This window comes from Periophthalmus magnuspinnatus, chromosome 11, assembly GCF_009829125.3.
Source record: "Periophthalmus magnuspinnatus isolate fPerMag1 chromosome 11, fPerMag1.2.pri, whole genome shotgun sequence".
Classification (NCBI taxonomy): Eukaryota; Metazoa; Chordata; class Actinopteri; order Gobiiformes; family Gobiidae; genus Periophthalmus; species Periophthalmus magnuspinnatus.
The window spans coordinates 4,284,392-4,307,685 of NC_047136.2; positions in this window are offsets into that span (position 1 = coordinate 4,284,392).

The following is a 23,294-nucleotide window of genomic DNA, read 5'->3' on the forward strand; positions in this document are numbered from 1 at the left end:
CAGTCTGACCCTAATGCCCTAACCGCCTAACCCCTGACCCCTGACCCCTAACCCACCCACAGCTCCCTGTCCACTGCCTCATCTTTAAATATTTATTCTTTTTAGCTTGACTCTGCAAAAACTTTATAGAAAAACAACTGGACAGGAAGTAGTGGTTTATTTTCACTTTTGCAATATGAGCTCTGGTCACTAAAGTAATAGTTTTCAAACAACATATTTACTAATTTGAAAACGTGTGTACTTAACATTTGAAATACTTCATAAATACCAGAAAGAGTATTATTTGATTGCTTTCAGGCAGCTCCACAAATAAAATACATCCAAACACTTTCTTGAGTATTTTTTTTTGCATTACGACTTTGTACTTTCACTTATTTTGCAGTAACATTACTTTTTTTAATCGTTAATTTGCAAAATAAAGTTCCAGTACAATGTTCAAGTGCATCTGACCAGCAACACAACATAATTTCCGGGAGTGAACAACAGATTTATAATTGTATCATTATTGTATCATAGAAAAAATGGTATTACAAAAAAAAAAAAGAAGCCAAGCAAGGATGAAATATACAGTACTGAAAATAAATGCATACATAAATTAAATAATAACCAATAATTATATCAATCAAACTGTACTAATACAAAATAATAAAAAAAAAAAAAAAAAAAAAAGCAAAGGTAAATTCAGTCACTGTTATCTTCATTGAGAGTTTTTTTTTAGTCCCTCAAAAAAATAAAAAAATGAAGTCCAGGTCTCTAAAAACTGTGTCATTCTCTTTAAAGTGTATCTATTTTTTTCCAATTTCAAAAAATACAAAACGTCTCTTATCCATCTAACGAAAGTACATGAGGATTGTCGTTTCCAATTAAGTACGACGACTCTTCTTGCAAATATAGCACTTAAACAGTTAGGACGAACAGCCTCGCCGAAAATCTTTGTGTACGTTTCAAAAATATCAGACGCAGTAACGTTACTTTCAGTTGAGTAAACATGTTAGCTACTCTACGACTTCAAAAGCGTTGCAGTTCGGAGTTACGCTACCCTGCGAAACAACGTCGATTTTAGACATTTACAGACCAACGCCCGTCACATAAAACACAACGCGCGTCCTTTTACCACGCCCGTAACTCCGCATCAGATATATAATGTATACTCTTATCGCTGTCAACACAACTCGAGCATCTCCCGTCCTCCAAATGAGCGGCGTCGGTGTGATCCCTCCCGCCGCACACTCCCGTTCATCCCGCGTGTTCGTCCTGACAGGTACAGCTCCTGCGTGCCGCTCTGATGTATCCCACAGGCTGCGGGGAGGAGGGCCCATTGTTACACGTGCGAAAGTGGAGCTTTTAGGGCCGCTATTTGTCAGAGCCGAGACCGAGCGGCGGTCACAAAGCACGGGCGCTGATGGATGGAAAAATGTCTGACAGGGTTGTGCCTCATCTGATTCGCACAGACCGACGCAGAGCCACACACGGCGGAGGAAAAAAACGGAGAGAAAAGAATCCAGACGTTACTCAAATCGGCTGTGGTCTTCTGTAAAAGGCACAGGATACGACATGATGTAAGGAAGTGTAAACGTTGGGCCACAGACTTAAAGATGCAACTATAGGTTTTATGATTCAGACAAAGCAAGAATTACATCAAAATGACACAATTCAGCTCAATTTAATGTATTTTTTGTAAAGGGTAAAAAGCAAAACAGCAGTCGCCTCTCAGCAGGTTTAGGAAGTGACAGGAAGTGAGAAAATACAACAGTGAAACAGACTCTGGTTAATAACAGACGTTCATAGAAAATAAGTAAACAGAGGAGTGTCCCAGAGCGCCCCCTGGACTTAGACCCTCCTCCTGCAGGAACAACTCAAATAAAGTGGGAAAAGATAAACATCGAGGAGAAGCACAGAGAAGGAGAGATTCACTCACATGGACTAAAGCAGGACTGAAACAGGACTGAACCAGGACTAAAGCAGGACTGAAACAGGACTGAACCAGGACTGAACCAGGACTGAACCAGGACTGAACCAGGACTAAAACAGGACTAAAACAGGACTAAAACAGGACTAAAACAGGACTGAAACAGGACTGAACCAGGACTAAAGCAGGACTGAAACAGGACTAAAGCAGGACTGAACTAGGACTGAACCAGGACTAAAGCAGGACTAAAGCAGGACTGAAACAGGACTAAACCAGAACTGAACCTGAACTAAATCAGGACTGAACTAGTAATGAAACAGGACTGAACCAGGACTAAAGCAGGACTAAACCAGGACTGAAACAGGACTGAACTAGGACTAAACCAGGACTCAAGCAGAACTCAAGCAGAATTAAACCAGCACTAAACCAGGACTAAACAAGGACTAAACCAAGACAGAACTAGGGCTCAGAATTCAAGCAGGACTAAAGCAGGACTAAAGCAGGAGATATAGTTTTTGTTTTATTTTCATATTAAACCCCCCACACTCCATTCTTTGTCTGTATTACACTACTAAAGGACATGACTGACTCTCTTCCCTCATAACAGAAAGTCGACTTCACTGAGTAAGAGATCCCGCGTTCCAAAGTTTGACAATTAAAGTTTGTTTAATCATCTGTGACTCCAAAGAAATTTCCCAAACCACAACCTGTGCATCCATCAAACTGGCACCGAAATTGACGACTCTCACAGGCCTCTTATGTTTAATCACGCCAACCCCCGTCTGCTGAGTCTATGGGGCTTTTAATGTCATTTCATTCTTTTTCTCTTCATCTATTCCAAACGTCTCTATCCTGCCCCAGTCTGACTCACCACCTCGTTGATCAGAATCCTGTCTTTTGTGCCCATCTCCCTGGCTCCGCTCCCTCCGCTCTCTTCTGACAGACAGCGGAAGGCAGCCACACGCACTCAGCTCCCAAAAACCTCCCCCCTGAGGGACCAGTCCTGTACTTCTTGAAAAGTAAGAAGCACCCACAGGAGCAGCAGTGCGTATCAACAACGGAACAAAATAACAAGGCGATATCACAAACGCACGGCTCTCCTATCTCTTCCTTTCTTCACCTCCAACTCAGAAACAACACAGTGTTCTTAGTGTTATTCTTTAATGTATTATTTTCTTTTTGTGATCAGTTTTTTTAATCAAGTGTTGATTATTTGCAGTTAGTTTGATTACAGTTTTTTTTGCCCTTTTTAAACCCCACATGTCCCACCTGTTTTCCCCCGAGATCCCCTTTGATGGGTATGTACAAAGAAGATAAAAAAGTACAATAAGGATAAAAAATATATAAATAAATACATAAATAAATAATAATAATAATTTAAAAATATACAAAATCATGCCTAAAAAACAAAAAGGATTATACAAAAAATATATATATGAATAAAATAAAAAATAAAATAATGTATTGGATATAGTATTTTATTTTTTGTGATCAAATTTTTAATGAAGTGTTGACTATCTGCAGTTATTCAAGTTACGGTTTCATTAAATTTTTCTCCCTTTTTAAACCTCAGGCCTTCCTTCTGTTTTCCTCAAGATCCCCTTTTCATGGACATATACAAAAAAGAAAACAAAAAAAACACAATAAGGATAAAAAAAATACAGTAAGAATACAATTTGAATAATAATAATAATAATAATAATAATAATAATAATAATAATAATAATAATAATAATAATAATAATAATAATAATAGATTGAATAATCAATCAATAAATAATAATAAATATACAAAATCATGCCTAACAGACAAAAACATTATATAAAAATATTATAAATTATATAAATTTTAAAAAAGTAAAACAAAAAGTAAAACATTTTAAGGACATACTATTTTCCACTACTACTGTTTTTGTAATGAGTAGATGAAAGCTGTTTGTATAATTATGGTCTGATGAGGTCAATGTAAAGGTGCAATGTGTAACTTTTCTGGTACAGTAGTCCGTCTGCCACCAGCTCGTCTCCATGGAGATGTTAAATGTTTTGACTGTGAAGCAAGAAACCAGACTGTCCTGATCTGGGTCAGCTCTGCCCTGATAAAATTATGAGTAGTTTTATCTTGTTGTTCTCCTGTCTCTGTTAATATTTTGCAGCTGATGTCATCAACATTCACTGGGGATGTGAAGCTAACTGGAAGCACTGCTCTGTCTGAAGTGCTGTTACTCAAGTTAGACTTAATCCGAGCTTTTTTTTAACACAATCTGACCAGAAACAGCAGACTTGGCTTGAACTACAACAGATGAGCTGATTTGTGCGGTTTAACAAGTCTCAAACACATAAAATTACCGTCAAAATCTAGCTAGCATTAGCCAACAGTTTTTCAGTTTGTCGATTTCACCTTTTTGTTGAAAATCAAACTCCTAAACAGAACCACGAACGCTCGGACTGATGACAGGCTCCTGAAATCGTGCCGTTTAAATCCATTTTGTATATTTTCTTGAGTTTTCAGACCGACTTTTTTGACAGCGCTTGCTAATACGTGCACTGCGTCACCATGGCAACTGCCGAACATTCCGCCAACAGAGATACACGTAGAGCACCACGTGACGCTAACTCCCGCTCATTTTACACATTTACTATAATAATCAAAACTTCTCAAGCGACTAAAATGCAAGATAGAAGTTTACTGCCACACTGCGGAACATTTCAGAGACGTGCGTGAGGCAGAAGTTACATAGTAGAGCTTTAAATCTTGTATCTGATTAGCAGTCTCCAACAGTGTCTGCAGTGAAAAGTCTTCTCTTGGTCTTTAGTGCAGATCTTTTGAGCGACAGGTAGAAACAGCGGCAGAGGCTAATGGGGATCGAACTAAACAGGTGCACATTACTCTGTCTGTATAATTACCCATACATGCATTTTGTATAAACAAGCATCGGGTCAACGTTCACTTTTGGATGGGATCTACTGTCGCCGAAAGAAAGTTTGGCTGATCAGCTGATAAAGGAATCGCTTCAGGAGTTGGAGAAGTATACGGTTTTATCATGACGATTCAACAAAACTAGGTTATCCGCGGCAAATTAACATTATTCTTGGAGATTAGTATTTATGGCGTGTACGTTTCTTTGTAGTAGTTGTACTAATTTGTACTTTTTTTCTGCACTTGTCTGAAAGTTTGAGCTGTAGAGCGGTGACTCATTACCTTCAATGACTCACTAAGTGTTTCTTTTGTATCGGAGCCATAGAGTGTATGTATAAATGGACATAGCTAACCTGCTAATCCTGGCTCCAATTAACTTTCCATTGTAAAATTGAACCTCTTATCGCGCTGTACATGATCCTGGTGTTTTTTTTATGTCACTAATTTGTCCGTTATTCAAGATGTGAACCTTAATAACTCTTTCCCCAAGGTTGCGTTTGATTGAACAGCGTTAGCAACAGGTTTGACAGCGTTGCTAAGCGTCCGCTCTCTGCTAAACCGGCGCTGCGGGCTTGAAGAGGCGTTACCTTCAACAGCCTTGCTCCAGATTGGCTCTTTGGTTGCTATGATACTCGAGATCGGAATGCCAAACATGGAACTCGGCTCTAAATTTGCCGCTAGCCTCGATTAGCTTCATTTGACTGGAGCTAAACGCTGTGGTGACGTCACACTCACTCAGTCCACTTCTTTACACAGTCTATGATTAAAGCTCATGTTCATCCATAAAACTGCACATATAGAATAGATTTATGGGCAAAAAAAATGCTTTCATCAGTGGGAAAATGGCATTCAATATTATCGTTTATCGTCTATAGTTTCTTCCCCAATACATCGCACTTTAAAATGTGTTATCGTGACAGGTCTAAGAGTTGAACCAACAACCTCCCCGCTAAGAGGCAGTTCAACCAATCCCTCTTAGCGCAAAACTACAGACATCAAAATGTGGCTGACAAAAGAATTACAGCTTTAGTTTCTGTATTTTTGATATATCGCTGAAGTAAATACAGACGATAAACGATAATACTGAAACTAATTTACGCCACTGACACAATCCAAGAGCAGATTTAAACCACAAAAACATTTCTAAATCTACAATATTGTTAAAAATGTATGAGTTGCAATAAAAAAACAGCAAAATCAAACACTTTAGCGCCAAGTTTGCATCTGTAATGAGTCGTAGAAGTGATTAATTCTAACTTTTTACAGCTTAAATCGTATCATACATCCAAAAACACACAACAAATCTGCCTTTTTCAACCATAACTGAAGACGGTACAATGAACTCCACGGAAACACAACATCAACATCAACCAAATCAGCCGCCATTTCCTCTACACTTCATTACGATTCTTTAATGACTCGGACAAATCCATACACCTCCAGAGAATCGCAGGTTTTCTTAAAAATGACAAACCCATCAGCTGCTAGCGCACAGTTAACTTTTGATCCATACCCATAAACGCCATTGATTCGACTGGATCTATGCGGCCCACGTGACCACGGGGCCAACAGCCTCAGCGTGACAGGGTATTTATAGAGTGCGGTGTGCAAAACAGACATGGGTCACTCTACAATTGCCTTCTGGAGCATGACATTAGATCAGAATGACAGAATTGGCTAATCACCGGGGAAATAGATGGAGCGGGCGTCATATCTTTTCATGGGATCCTATTTAAATGCATGTATTTCCTCTACGCAACCTCGCTAGAGCTGGTGACATCATTTATTGATTATGTTCCGTGCGCTGGGGATACCGCATAGCACTCGAGAGCTGGGGGGTTGTAAAAGAAAGAGCGCTATTATATAATGGAAGTTGCCATTGGCGTTTTTTGGGCGTAATTACCGTGAGTGACAAACGAGATGGAATTTAAGCTGATAAAATGAGTCCATGTTGTTTTAAGGCGGATTATGTTTTAGTCAGCGAAAAGGAAATCAGTGGTCACGCTTTTTATTATTATGTAATTTTGGTCAATATTTGTGTCTATGTGATGTTCCACAGTATGATATTTAATATATCCATCCAAGTTACAGGTTAGGTGTGTGGAAAGGCGAGTTCGCCAACAGTAAGAATGTGTATGTTTTGGAGTATAATGTTTTTAATGCTGAAAAGTGCACGAGTTCTTATGTTTTATATTTTTATTGATGTGTGATATGTCATTTAAGCGACAAATGCATACACACCTTTTCCATTTTTATATAAGAACTAAAATTAAAAAAATTAATTAATAAATAAGATAAAATAATAAAACTGCATAAAAAAATAAATACATAAAAAATAAAAATTTGCAACATTATAGGCTAGAAGACTTATTTTCTTGAACTGGAAACAAAAAAAAAACAACTCCAATTTACGTTAACCTACTGCATGACATAATGAAATACGTCCAAGTAGTAAAAATTTAGTTTGAACTTAGAGGGAAAGTGGACACTTTTCACTTGACATGGGATGTGTTTTTGGTGTATTTTGACAAACAGGTGAATATGCAAATGTAGAATATGCTACCTGAACCACGCCCCCCTCCATCTTTTATTTTTATTTATTCTTTTTTTTATTTTTTTTATCTATTTATTTCATTATACATCTGTTATCTTCTTTATGTAAGCACTTTGTATTGTTTTTTCATTATATACTTCGTTTTAAAGTAAAACTTGAATAAAAAAAAAAAAATAAATAAAACTGCATGCATTCTTACTGTGATGGAATGAACGCAATATAGATTAATTTAATGCCATATTGTGAAATATTCCATACAAAGCAATAACATCTTTAATGGAGAAAGGTAGATGGTCCTTCTCATAGACTGTATATATAAATGGACGTAGCTAAAATACGGCGCGTTACAAAGGGAAAGTGATCATGGACGCGCTTCCAGCTCCATCGACTCTGGCTCCAATTCACTTCCTATTGAAAAACTGGCCCCTCTCTCTCTGTAACTGCTGCTGTCAGACGCGTCATTTTGGTCTTAAAAAGTTCGTATTAACCCACGCTACATGATTCTGGTGTTTTTATTTCACTATTATGTCCGTCAATCAAGATATGAACATTAATAACAGACAAATCAGTTTCCTCTTTTCCCCAGAGGTTGCTCCCGCTAGCGTTGGCAACAGGTTTGACTGACACCGTTGCTAAGCGCCCAAAACATGCCAAACCAGCGGTGCGGAAGGGGGGGAAGGGGCGTTACCTTCAACAGCCTCGCTCCGGATTGGCTCTTTGGTTGCTATGATACTCGCGGTCGGAATCCCAAATATGAAACTCTGCTTCAAATTAGCCGCTATAACTGCTAGCCTCGATTAGATTTATTTTACGCTCACACTCACTTAGTCTGTGGTCACATGGTTCACCTTTAATTACTCAAAACAGAAACTTTTTTTTTTTTTTTTTTTTAACATGATCCAAATGTGCAAAATACTTTTACTTTTACTTTTATTGCTTCAGTCAATAAAAATACTGTACAAACGTGTAATAGAAGCACAAGGACTTCAGCTCTTTTCAGTCCAACGCCAATCCTTTTATTCAAGGTTTGGATTGGACCGAGTTATATTAATCCTACAAGGTAAATGCCAGCAAAATGTGAGGCTTCAACTTTTAAACTTGTTGGCTCGCACATTAGAGCCACCCTCTCTTCTCGTATCAATATTTCAGGCCGGCGTATGCAGCACCAGCAGCAATGCCTGGCAACAACGCTTCAGGATCTTGTACATTATTCAAAAAGCCCAACAAGCACTAGGACTCTGCCATTATCTATTTAAATCCAAGCGCGAGCTCAAAGTATTTAGTCCCAACGCCGCTTGCCCTGCTTCGGAAACGGCACAAAGGGGAAAAAGAAGACTGGTATAGGAAGTGCGTCGATTCAAAATGAGATGTGTGCGATTTCTGTGGGGAACGGGGTCAGGAGAAGGTGGCTATTAACGCGAGACAGGGAGGTTGTACCGAAGAGCGAGGAGTGATGGAAGCACATATTAAGAAGGCATTAGGGAAATATGCAGCAGATGAAGTGGAGGAGGGACGGGGAGTAGCAGAACACCCCGTTTACCCTTTCATCAAGGCGTGAGAATCGAACGCACAACCTCCCGCTAAGAGACGCCGCAACTTATCTACGTCATAATGTTGTTTTCTCCTCACAAACAGACCTGGAGTTGCGTTTTGTTTCATTTACACATGTTTAAACACACAAACCCTGCATATTTAGGCTGAGTTCTTCTCGCAAACGGAACAAAAAATCAGTCCGTTCCACCTTGTGATGTGATGAAGTGGTAATACAGGAAGTGCTATACACCTTCACTAGAATCATTTGGATGATTTCAGCTCTGGAATTGCCGATCTCTACTCTACTAAAAGGCAAAAGGAGCGTGAAAACTGCCACTTCATGACATCACGAGGTGGAACAGAGCATTTGGAGCTTCGGGAGGATTACTCAAACGTGTGCGAATGAAACAAAACGCAACTCCAGGTACGTTTTCGATGAGGTAGCAGCATTTTGACACGGCGTAAACCTCACAGGAGTCAATTTTGTGTCATATTTTAAATCAAATATTGTATAATCTGATTTTTTTATATTCGCAAATTACTTTAGCGCCGTCTTCTGTTTAATAAGGACGACCCCATATTAGTGCAGCCATTACTTGAATAATGAAAAGACATGTAGAACAATCTATTGAAGCGTGATTATAAAGTGCAAAAGATAATATTAAGATCTTGTTCTCACAGATCGCTAAAACGAGGCACTACGCGAATAATTCCACAGAATAAGACTCCATCTCGCACTTTATCATCTCGTTTTCGGTTTGGAGGAAATGCGTGGTGTTTTGGGTTTTATTTTTGTATCGCTCATCATTTTTTGTAACTGTAATTTTGTCTCAGAGGGATAAATAAAGCAACTATGACCCCCGCCTGGCCCTCCTCCACCCGCCTCCCTCCTCCTCCTCGCCCTGCTCTCCTCCTCCTCGCCCTACTCTCCTCCTCCTCCTCGCCTGGTCTTCCTCCTCCTCCCCCCTCCCTCCCTTCCTCGCCCGGCTCTCCTCCTCCTCCTCGCCCAGGCTCTCCTCCTCCTCGCCCGGCTCTCCTCCTCCTCGCCCGGCTCTCCTCCTCCTCGCCCGGCTCTCCTCCTCCTCGCCCGGCTCTCCTCCTCCTCGCCCGGCTCTCCTTCTCCTCGCCTGGTCTTCCTCCTCCTCCCCCCTCCCTCCTCCTCCTCGCCCAGCTCTCCTCCTCCTCGCCCAGCTCTCCTCCTCCTCGCCCGGCTCTCCTCCTCCTCGCCCGGCTCTCCCCGTTTCTCCCCGTGTCCCATCAACCAAAACATGAACGCCCTTCGAGACTGTTGTTGTGATTTTGGGCTGTTACAAAAATAAAATAAATTGAATTGAAGAGACTGGTGAGATTAAAATGGAGGTATAATGATGAAAGCTGGGGAACCTTTTATGAAATACAACGATTTATACGGCATATTTTCAAGTTTTTTTTTGGAGATTATTACATGGTTTAGTGGGATAGTGTCTGAGGTAAATGTTTATCATAGTTTTGCATCAGTTTGGTGGCAGTTTGTGGAAAAAAAGTTGAAAATAAAAGCGCAAAAATACAGGAAGTAGTGGTGAGTTCAAGCCTGAAACTCAAACCAAAATGCTGGGATTATTTTGGCTTTTTTTTTTTTTTGACAGTTTAAACTTTCATATAGCAAAATAAAACTGTGGTCATTTATTTGTATTTGTCTAATCAACTATTGTGCAATTTAAGTATTGTTGACTTTACGGTTGCTAGGTAAAAGTTATGGAATTACCTCTATGTTTGTCACCTGTGTCCAACCAGAAAGTAAAATTATAAACTTCACCAACGATTAAATCAGACCTATCGTATTTGTGTCGCTCTATCGTTCTAATCTCTGACCCCCGTGGATCATTATGTTACAATGTGGACATTTTAAATCGCAATATTCATCTAAAACGACTTAAGAAAAGAAACAAATCTGCTCAGTTTTGCGTTGGAAAACTGCGGTGCCCAATGGGAGCTGACGTCACCGTGAACGTCATCTCAACAAAGAGCAACTTCAATGGATTTTTTTTTAACCATTTGTACAAAAATGGCTACGCAACGCTGCCAAATCCTGTGCATATCATCGATTACGAAAATAAAATTGGAGAATAAAGTGTGTGCGTCACAGTGGTCGTGTACCGATGGAGGTGAAAACGGGGATTGATCGGCAAAATGGCGATTCAAGATTGAGCAAAAAGATCAAAGTTGCACGAATCACTCCAAAAACAACTTCGGTTGAGTAAACGGTGATAGGAAACAGCTCAAAAGCTCTAAAAAGTCAATTTTGCAGAATAGGCCTGCAAGAATTTTTGTAAAAACATGAGTACCGAAACCTGTCATACGCAATTTAACCAAAATGAACAGCTTCTGACTTGAAATCTCGTTCTTTCTCTTCTCATCCGTTCATCACCAGCTCATCCACGCCATTAGACCCTCCGCCCAAAACGCTTTTATCTGCACCTACTCGCTCACGGCTGCTCCTCACATTCAAAAAAAAAGTCCCAAAACCCAAGTGCCGTAACACGAAAAGAGAAAAAAAAATCCTCTTTACGAGCCATTTCATCTGAGATACAAGATGGCGGATATTACTCCCGTCCGCCTGCCACTGGGGACTATGAGATTTCAACACCAATCAATCAACTTGTTGGAGAGATGTTGCATGAATAAGCCATGATTCTCCCTCTTATTCTGTTGCTCGTTTAGCGCCGCAGACTCAAATGAGACTAGACAGAGTGGAAGGTCTTTTAACTGTCACCCGACCTCCTGAGATTCATTATTTGATGTGTACAAATAGATTAATTAGACTAACGATGTGTGGGTGACGGTGGAAACAGTGACGCCTGACGCATGCTTTGTGATATTTGTTAAAGGTGTGATGTGTGTCAAGTTTATTTCATCCTGGGGTTAATTCTTTCTACAGGACTGTCGTTTCAAGCTGTTAGAAATACTTACGCTAACGCCAACACCAATGGCGAACAAACTCCTGGAGCCACTCGGTCTCTGTGAACCGAAATTGCACCGTTTCAAAAATGATCCTTGGCCTTTGCTCAGTCGCCTTTTCATTTCAAACCATCAAGTAGAGAATCAGCTCCACGCAGTCAGAAGTTGTCTGTAGATTTCAATCATTTTACTAGAAATTGTAAAAAGTACATTGTAGATAATCAAATGTGTCCACACCAGTCTAGTTAATTTGTAAAGTTCTGTATTTACGGTAAAAACCTGCACATGATTGATTTGTTTTTTGTTTCTTTTCAATGGGTTTGGACTGTGGGAAACATCATGTATTGGACATTTATTGTATTTTACTGCTAGTGTCAACGATGATCTGTTAACTCTTATAATGTAATCGTATTGAAATGTGTATATGTGTAGCTAAATCTGGTACAAATCGTCTTTTCTTTTGTAAGATTCATGAATTTGTACATCGTCCCTGACAAATAAAGAAGAAAGAATGGAGAGGGGGTGGGATCATTTGGTTGTTTGGTTGATTAATCGGTCGATAGTGCCTTGGTCAACCTGCGTGCAGTTGTGGGTGAAGAAGTCCAATTTGTTACTTAAGTTAAAGTACAGCTGCAGATTAAAAGTACCACATGAAAAGATCGACTTAAGTTTAAAAATGTACTTTAAGAGCAAAAAGTAAAAGTGTTTCCCAGCGTGTTTACGTGTAAATGTAGTGATATTGGTTTAAAAATGTTTCATATTTAGGTCAACAGTAACAATACAAATCAATGTCTTAATGTTTCTTATGAATTTTGTGTATTTATTTTTGTTTTGCTCAAAGACGAGGGCTTGAACGTGAAAACTTTAGTCAAGATGTTAACACGAACATGGTAAAAATATCCCCTCAAATCATGTGAAAAGTACTTTTTATTTTTCAGTCCTGTTCAAAAATGTAGTGGAGTAGAAAGTACAGACACTGCTCTCAAATGTACTGAAGTAAAATGCGCTTAAGCAAAGTACAGATACCTAAAAAATCTACTTAAGTGCTTGACTACTTGTATACAGCTGCCTTCCATCACTTCCTGTGTATATCCTAATAGCTTGCATTGACACAAACAAATGTATTGATTTTTTAGGGGGAATTCATAAAAAAAATCCATAAAAAATGTGCTACTTAAAGAACAGACTGTAAACGGAGCGACAGAAATCCCACTGTACCTCGCCTTGTCACGAGAACATATTTTAAAACAAATTTATGCCACTGACACAATAAACCAAAAGCTGATTTAAACCACAAAAACTATTCTAAATCTACAATATTGTTAAAAAATCATGAGCTGCAATAAATAAACTGCAGAAGGAGACATTTCAGTGCATAGTTTGCATCTGTAATGAGTCATAGAAGTGATTTACTCAGCCTTCTACAGCTCTTTATTGTATAGCTTAAAAAATAACTATAGATTTACAAGTACTGCAAAGAAAAAGCGCCCACAATAAATACTGACCCCAAAAGAAAAGCGTTCCATCTTTCATATATTGAACGATAAGTCGATATTGTCATTATCAGGCCTAACTGTTCTCTTGAAAGTTCAGAAGTTCATTTGTTTCCTTTTTAATTAACCGTTTTTGCAGCTTGTTTAAATCGTTTCTTAACCAACCACTAGACTTTTTAATTTTGCATGTTCAATACAACAACTGTGACCTCTACTCAAGATTAATTCCGTTTGTCTGAGGGCGACAGTAGCTCGATTGGTGTTGGGAGTGTTTATCCACTGATCCGACGGTTGGCGATTCCAGCTCCTACAGATTAATGTTGTCGTTGTGTCCTTGGGCAAGACGCTTAACCTGCGTTGTCCTCAGTATCTGTGTACACTGGTGTATGTGCGATTGATTCCTTGATGTAATGCGCTTTGAGGTGGAAAAAAACGCTATGTAAAAATGAGAGAGACCGATATTGAGACGATATTTAAACTTTGTAGCGAATTGGCGAATCGGGCTTAAATCTCCAGTACAGGCCGATATTTAGTTTGGCCAACCCGCTATGCATAAAAAGTATGTCTATAAAGCTTTATTTAAACACTATTCCAAAGTGGGAGCTGTGAAAAGTGACTACACTGCTCTGTTTTTCAGTTTGTAGTAAAAAAAAAAAGGTCAACGATGGGTTTGTACCACATTCAAATTGGATCGTTTGGGTAAAATGACTTAAGATTATCGGCGACCGGTTTCTCTGGACAATCGTATCGACATCAGCCATGGAAAAACTCATATCAGTTCAATAAAAATTTACCATTGCCTCAAATCATTTTATCTTCTGCACAATGTAGTGAACGAATCCATTCCCAATCCATTGTCTTTTACTTACTGCCGCGTGTAAATCGCCCAATTCAAACGTTTTACTACCGCAATCAATCCTACAGTTACTCGATAAGGCCCTGATTCATGTAAACGCTACTTCCCAACTCATTTGATCCCATCTGAACTGGTTTAACATCCACCAGACACATTTGGGCAGGTGCAGAAGACCATGAGACATCACAACAGTTTTGTTTCCGCCGGATGATTAATGCACATTTTCCTTGAAACGCCATGACTCATCCAATTACGTTTGCATGGTAACGCCACATCTCCACGAGCAGCCAGACCGAAGCCCCACAGATACAGCATGGGTTTAGCACTATTACGACGCCAGGCAAAGGTCCATCCCACCATGTGTGTGGGGGTGTGCTGAGTCACAACAAAAACAGACCCGAATGTAATCTAATAGGTGCAATTGTCCAGTATTCTCAGCAAACTGGAATGATTATACTTTAGATTCTAGGCAAGGGACGATGCTGAAATCTGGTATTATGAGTATCACGGCCAAAATAACTGCAATTAACTATTATATCATGATAATTATTAGTAGCTGATAGTCCATCCCATGATTTACACGAATAATTATAACTTTAATATCATGAGTAGGTTCCATTTTCAAACAACGATTACGGTAAATGGTCAAATTTTTATATATATATCTCGCTTTTCCACATTTAAGGCGCTCACTCATTCACGCGAACATACGCCAAGGACACAGCGACAGTATTCATCCGTGAGACCGCCAACCCGAGGATCAATGGATCTGACCGCTCAACTAATGATGTTTATGTCGAGCGCGGAGTCCCAACCGTCAACCTTTGATGCTGTGAAGTGAAAACAACAATGATCTAGAAGAGACGATTACGGATGAGCAGCTTGTTTGTGGCGATATAAAGGCGATTATCTTTGTTGGCGATTATCACGATGTATAAACTGTCCCAACGAATGATTATTGTGAACCCTTTTAATCACGATAATCGATATTATTGTTTATTGTCCCATCCCTATATTGGAAAAAGGACATTTTCATAAGTTAAAATTGGACACCACCTACAATATTTCATTTTACTACATTATAATTGGAAAGTGATGTATTTTATTTACTTAAAATGTCTTGTAAATGACAGTACATAATGCTGTAATATACTGGCGCTGTTTTTGAGCAGTTTAGATATGAAGCCTCACACGATATCGAAAATGAATGTGAACATGAATACAGCTGCCTGTCACAGTCTGATGGCAATAAAACCACAGTAAATCTACCGAACCTGCCTCGTCTTTACAATTGCAACACCTAGACCTCTATTCGTTTTTAATTCCTTGACAATTTTTGCTGGATGGTGTCGCTGTAATGTGTCTGGTCAACTGATTTTGGCACCGTCTTCTTACACGGAGCAGTAAGACGACAGCGCCATCTGCATTCCGACTTCCTCAGAACTGTATACCAGGTGTGGGAGAGTTGATACGCCCCCTCATCCCGATTTACAGTCTAACGGACGCGTTTCTGGATCTCAATGGTCTCCCTGATCTATAAATGGTAGTTAATACTCTCTGTGCTCGTGACGTTAGCGTTTTCCCAATCCATGAGACGGTTTTCCCTCTTGCAGTGATCTGGGATTGCGGACTTAAGTTGTTCTTGTTTTGACACTTATGATGAAACAAATAGAGGTCTATACATAAGAATCTAGACTGTATAAAGAAGTGGAAAAAGTGAGTTCGGCGTCACCCACAGCGTTCACTTTTTGTCAAATGTAGCTCGTTGAGACTAACAGTTATACGTATTCTGACCAGCCAAAGGGCCAATCTGGAGTGAGGTTGTTGGAGGTAACGTCCCTTTCTACCCTCACCTCTGGTTTAGAAGGGAGCAGGCACTTAGCAACGCTGTCAATCAAATCTGCTCAGCTCGATTGGTGTTGGAGTGTTCATCCACTGATCCGAAGGTTGCCGATTCCAGCTCCTACAGATTAATACTGTTGTTGTGTCCTTGGGCAAGACACTTAACCTGCCTTGTCCTCAGTGTCTGTGTACACTGGTGTATGAATGGGCGAGTGATTCCTTGATGTAAAGCGCTTTGAGTGTCTTGAAGGTGGAAAAGCGCTATATAAAAAATTGACCGATGCTGGGACGATATTTACACTTTGTAGCGAACTGGTTATCGCCCTTAAATGTCCAGCAGAGGTCGATATTTAGTTTGGACAACCCGTTTGCCTCCATATGCATAAAAAAGTAAATGCATAAAGCTTTATTTAAACATTAATATAGACTTGAAACATGAATAATCATCGTAAAAATAACATTAAAGGAGAAAACTGCCATCATATGCACAGCTAAAAAGAACTGTTTGGAGTGGATTTAAATGTTGTCAAAGTCGAGGTCTGTCTCACATCTTCAGGAAGAATGTTCCAAGTTTTAGCTGCACAAAACTGAAACACTGATTCCCCATGATTCCCCTGGTTTAGTCGTGGTGTAGTCCCGGTGTAGTCCTTTTTTAGTCCCGGTGTAGTCCCGGTGTAGTCCCTGTTTAGTCCCTGTTTAGCCCTAGTTTAGTCCCTGTTTAGTCCCGGTGTAGTCCCGGTGTAGTCCCGGTGTAGTCCCGGTGTAGTCCCGGTGTAGTCCGGTGTAGTCCTGGTTAAGTCCTGGTTAAGTCCTGGTTAAGTCCTGGTTTAGTCCTGGTTTAGTCCCGGTTTAGTCCCGGTTTAGTCCCGGTTTAGTCCCGGTTTAGTCCCGGTTTAGTCCCGGTTTAGTCCCGGTTTAGTCCCGGTTTAGTCCCGGTTTAGTCCCGGTTTAGTCCCGGTTTAGTCCTGGTTTAGTCCCGGTTTAGTCCTGGTTTAGTCCCTGTTTAGTCCCGGTTTAGTCCCTGTTTAGTCCCTGTTTAGTCCCTGTTTAAGTCCTGGTTTAGTCCTGGTTTAGTCCTGGTTTAGTCCTGGTTTAGTCCCTGTTTAGTCCCTGTTTAGTCCCGGTTAAGTCCCTGTTTAGTCCTGGTTTAGTCCACTATTCTGTTGCTAACACTAGTGGGACTGACCTCGAGAAAAGGCGGCGCCTGATTTGTCTCTTATTAATGTTCATATCTTGAGTTACAGACACAACAGCGACATAAAAATACCAGGATCATTCATTTAATTTGTCAATCCAAAGCAACAAAAAAAAATCTCTTTAAAGCACTCTGCAATTTAACGACACGGTATTTAACTGGAAAATGCAACATAACGTATTTATTCATGGTCAACATTTGAGTTTGTGTAACTGGGGGACACGCTCACAACTGACAAGGACGGCCCTCACTCCAATACCACTCCACCCTCCCCCAACAAACAAACACTAGAACGGACGCACAATTCATCACAGCAAACACAACTGTAGGCAGAACCGTTCAGCCGTCTGGTCAGAGGTTGATTCTGACAGATTTTTACATTTGAATTTCAGGTGGGTTTCCTCATATCGATGGATTTTGATTTTCTCTTTTCAAAAAACAAAATCAAAAAAGGTCTTTGAGAAGTCATTTCACGAACATAAACAAGATAGACTTTTAATCAGTGCCACCGTCCAATTTCTTGCTCCAAGGTCTGATCTCTGCTCCAAACCACATTATTTTACTGACAGAGTCCTGGCGGTGAACCTCTCGATTAAAACAGACCAGAGGAATGATTATAAATGACTGAATCTCACCCAGTCCTTCTGAAAATACAAATTATTATTTTGATTCAGTTTTCCAAGCGCAGTTATTTTAATGAGAGTCCCTGCTGTCCCGTATTGCCGTGTTTCAAAGGCCAGTACAACATTCTATAGACCGATAATATTTAATACAGAAGGGGGCAGATATAGTCACTGATAGAAATGATCAAGTTTAACATTTGTGAATTTACCTTTTGGATATTTCATGGTAAAGTGCAATGTGATATAACAGGGAAATCTGACTCCTGCCCTTAGCCTGTTTATGTAAATGGACGTAGCTAACCTGCTAGCCGCCGCGTTCCAAATAGGAAGTGATCATGGGCGAACTTCCGGCTCCATTGACTCTGGCTCCAATTCACTTTCTATTGTAACTGCTGCTGTCAAACTCGTCATTTTGCTCTTAAATGTTCGTATTAACCCGCGTCACATGATCCCGCTGTTTTTATTTCACTATTTTGTCTGTAAATCAAGATATGAACATTAATAACGGACGAATCAGGCGCCTTCTTTCCCCGATGTTGCTCTCGCTAGCGTTAACAACAGTTTGATTGACAGCGTTGCTAAGCGGCGGTTTCCTTTAAAAACAATGGTGCAGGTGGGAAGGGGCGCTACCTTCAACAGCCTCACTCTGGATTGGTTCTTTTGTTGCTATGATACCCGCGGTCAGAATTCCAAATATGGAATTCTGCTAAATGATGAAAAAAAAACTAATTGATAAACATATTGTACTTTCATGTATTTCTGTGCTGCTCGACACTCACACTTCTTATTCCTCAGCCTTCATTATGTTTCAAGCGACAAGTTCAATTAACCAATCACGGTAAAGTGTGAACTCTCAGAAGAATCAGATATCATTAAGTATTTTTGGACGGGTATTCTGCCATTATAAAAACAACCGACCCTATTTTCCGGACTATAAGTGGTAGTTTTTTTTTCATAGTTTGTCCGGGGGTACGACTTCTATGTGAAATTATTAAAACTTATAATTTCACATCTTCGTTATTATTGTTTTAACGCTTCAACATTAGGGTAATCTGAGAAAAATTTAACAAAAATGCCCCTAAAAGAAAATCGTATTCTGCTGAGTCTGACTCAGACCAGACACGTGTTTAGTTTTGTCTATGCTTCATGTCGCTGAATAAATATAAATGTGTTACGTTAGCGTGATATACTGATATTCAGCCCGTTTTCCTCTATTTTATTGTTATTATTATAAGTTGCCTTTAAAGATAAAATGTCTCTTCTTGGTCTCGGATTTTGTAAATGTCATTATTACGCATTTTTGGCTGGTGCGACTTATATAAGGTTTTTTTTATTTTTTATTATTATGCATTTTTCTGCTGGTGCGACTTATACTCCAGAGCGACTTATATATGGTTTTTTTTTTTTCTTTTTTCATTATTATGCATTTTTCTGCTGGTGTGACTTATACTCCAGAGCGACTTATATACGTTTTTTTTTTGTTTTTTTTTTCCATTATTATGCATTTTTCTGCTGGTGCGACTTATACTCCAGAGTCACACAAGACGCATGAAAGATGACACTAGCACGGTGACCAGACGCTAGAAAATACCCTCTTCTTCTTCTACTTCTGTTATCTCAAAACAGTACAAAAACAATCCAAAAACGCACTAAATCTTCCACCTTTCCGTTCGGGCAGCTGTTACATCCAGCCCGGCCTTTCTGGGATTGAACAGGGGGACCGATTTCATGGCTAAGTGCACCGGAGAAGTGTGTGGTAGTAGCAAACATTTTTTCCACACAGATAGGTTGCAGCGATTACTCCCGCCTCTTAAACCTCTTCCCTGCCCTCCACGCCGTCCTCCAATCCCTCTGACAGCTCCACTTACTCGGGCTCGGGTGGACATCTTTCTCATCGTTACATCACCGCCGACATGACGATGGGTGTCTGTGTATTGTACGCAGGATGGTGATTAGGAGATGGGTCAAACTGCTATCAGCTGCTGGAGAACTGCAGCTGTAATTACGGACTCATTACTGGACAAAAAAAACAGATTAATTTCTATGGAAGAGAAGCAACATCGCCGCAGTAATGGACGTTTTGAAATGACACGGGGGAAGCTGATAATAACAAGGATATCTGCAGTTCGATGGTGTGTAGAGGAATGATTTTTCAGAGCTCGGAACAACACAAAGAGCTCAGATAAGTGGCTGGAATCCTCGCCACACAAATGTAAGCTTCTAGGTTGGCTTTTTGCGCGATATAGTGGGTTTGCGCTAGGTATCTTGGTGAAAACCTTCAGCCCAAAGCATGGAAAGTACTCCAGATAGGTACTCCTCGTCAGGATTCTGGATTAAGAAAGGTTCTAGAGCGCTGCAGCAGTCGCTCAATGCGTAAAGAGCGAAGTACAAACGTCTACTAACCTCACGTAACTGGAATGTTGTGTAATTTAAAGGTTCTATATTACACAAAATTGATTCTTGTGAGCTTTAAGTTGTGTTGTAATGCTGTTATCTCCTCGGAAACAGACGTGGAGTTGTGTTTTGTTTCATCCACTTATGTTAATGCTCTCGTTGATCTCTTTGGTCCACAATGTTATATTAATGTCATTTATTTATGTATTTATTATTCTCTATTGTTTAAGAAGAGGAGGTACTCTCAGTTGTAGCCAATTTCAATATTACACAAGTTTAATGCCATACTGTTGGACTTTCTGATCAAAGTAAAATGATTTCAAGTGTCAGACTCCACACCAGAAAAGTTACATTTACGCACAGTTAATCTCCAATTTAAATAAATCCAAATCCTTTATAGAAATACCTCACACTAGCCCTGTCCTTATAACACATTTAGAAGTTCGATATATCACTGAAGACGATATAGACGATAAACGATAATATTGAAACGGATTTACGCCACTGATACAATAACCCAAGAGCAGATTTAATCCACAAAATAATTCTAAATCTACAATATTGTTAAAAAAAAACACGAGCTGCAATAAATAAACAGCAGAATTAAATACTTTAACCTTTATTTTCCACCATACAAGTAATTAATTCAGCCATTTAACTTTAAAATTCTCTAAAATTACCAAACATTTCCTAGTAATTCAAAGAAAAAGAACACACACGGACTCATTACAAGACACAAAACAACATCGCTGCAGTAATGGAGGTTTTGACACGGGGAAGCTGATAATAACAACGATATCTACAGTTTGATGGTGTGTATAAGCACGATTTTTCAGAGCTTTGAACAACACAAAAGCTTAGATAAGTGGCTGGAATCCTAACCACGCATCAACAAGGTTCAGGGTTGGCTTTTTGCTGTAGTACAATGAAAAAGTACACGCGATAAATATATTCAAGTCGATATAGTGATTATCATATCATTATTTACCCCACACTAAGGATGCGACGATATTGAAATTGGGTCTCACGATTATCATGGCCAAAATAATTGAGATAAACGATTATATCACAATAATTATTAAAGTTATTGACAGTTAAAAAATATATATTATGGATATGAGTAATTATAATTTTAAGAATAGGTTCCATATTTAAACAAATGTTATAGTACTGTACTTATAAGTGACAACAACAAAACTTTGGCATTCATTTCTGTATGAACTGTTAATACGAGGGTCATTCCATAAATAAGGTGAGTTTTTCGGTATAAGGACTTTTAATACAGTTAGAAGCTTACTTTTTTTTGTTTGTTTTACTTGTTTTTCACATGGATTTAATTTCTTTTGCAGATTGAAAAAAAAAAACTTTGAGAGTTTTGGCGATTAACAAAGATGGTCGACCAAGAAGCTCCAGGCTTTTTTAATCTGCAAAAGAAATTAAATCCATGTGAAAAACAAGTTAAAAAAAAAAAAAAAGTAAGCTTCTAACTGTATTAAAAGTCCTTATACCGAAAAATTCACCTTATTTATTGAATGACCCTTGTATCTTGTGTTAACGGACCAGACATGTGTTCAGTTCTATCTAGGCTTCATGTAGCTGAATAAATATAAATGTGTTACGTTAGCGTGGTGTAATGATAGTCAGCCTGCTGTTCTCATTATTATAACTTGCCTTTAAAGATAAAATGTCTGTTCTTCGTCTTGGATTTTGTAAAATAAATTTCCCCCAAAAATGTGACTTATAGTCCAGTGCGACTTACATATGTTTTTTTCTTCATTATTATGCATTTTTTTGGCTGGTGCGACTTATACGCCGGAAAATACGGTACATAAACGATTATGGTCGACCCCTTTTATCACGATAAACGATATTATTGTTGATTGTCCCATTCCTACCCAAAACACAATCCTGGAATGAAACTGACGACATTTTTCCAGCGAGGAGTGAGCTGACCAGGTGCCATTAGCTTAAGTAATTCTAGTTTCTACGTACGACTGATTTTAAAACCTTTCGCTCCCTCACAGCCTGATGAACTCCCTCTGCCAGTGCCCCCAGCTTAACTTTAACACCAGTCCAATCGCACTTAAGAAACGTCAGACTGGTGTTTATGCAAAATTAAATAGCCTTACCCCTCATTTATCCACAGTGGGAAGTCACATTATTATACCGGCTACAGTGGAATTCATTATAGTTTTCAGTCACTGATCCAGTTTGGCTAAAAATATGTCCATAGTTAAACATACAGTTATTCCGAGCACACTTTGGCAGTTGGGTTTTGTCTTTTCTTCACTATATCCAAGTCTAATCCAGTGTTTCTCAAGCTGTGGTACTGTGTATACGCTTGGGCGATGTTCCAACAAGCTATTTTTCGTTGCAATTTTGGGATTTTTTTTTCCAGATTCATGCACATATAGTTGTTCAAACAGCTCACACTTGAATGTAATTGGTCAAATCCACGTGTCACTCACTTAGAGATGACAGTGGCCGGCCAATTGGAAGGCTGGGGAGAGAATTTGCCCACTTATCCAGGGGTTGGCAGTTCAAATCCCGCTCTCGACATAAAACATCATCAGTAGAGCAATCAGATCCACTGTCCCACAGGTTGGTGCGATTCCAGCTCGGGCAAGACTCTTAACCCACCTCGCCCCCAGTGTCTGTGTACACACTATAATGAAAAATTTGTCCAAGACTCTATGTCACAACATCACAATACAATATATCCCTCTAACGTTTGTAGTAGTATTTTAGATCTGGTTTAGCTCTAGTTTAGAGAAAGGCAAATTATTTCTTAAAGAAGACGTACAGTGGTCCCTCGTTTATCGCAGGGGTTACGTTCTAAAAATAACCCGAAATAGGTGAAATCCGCGAAGTATCAGCGTTATTTTTTACAATTATTCTGTATGTTTTTGTCTGTAAAACCCCTCACCACACACTTTATACACTTTTCTCACACAGGCGTTAACATTTTCTCACATTTCTCTCTCGTTTAAACTCTCAAAGTTCAAACCTTCGTAGGCGTCTTTGTCGGTGCAGAACGTTTC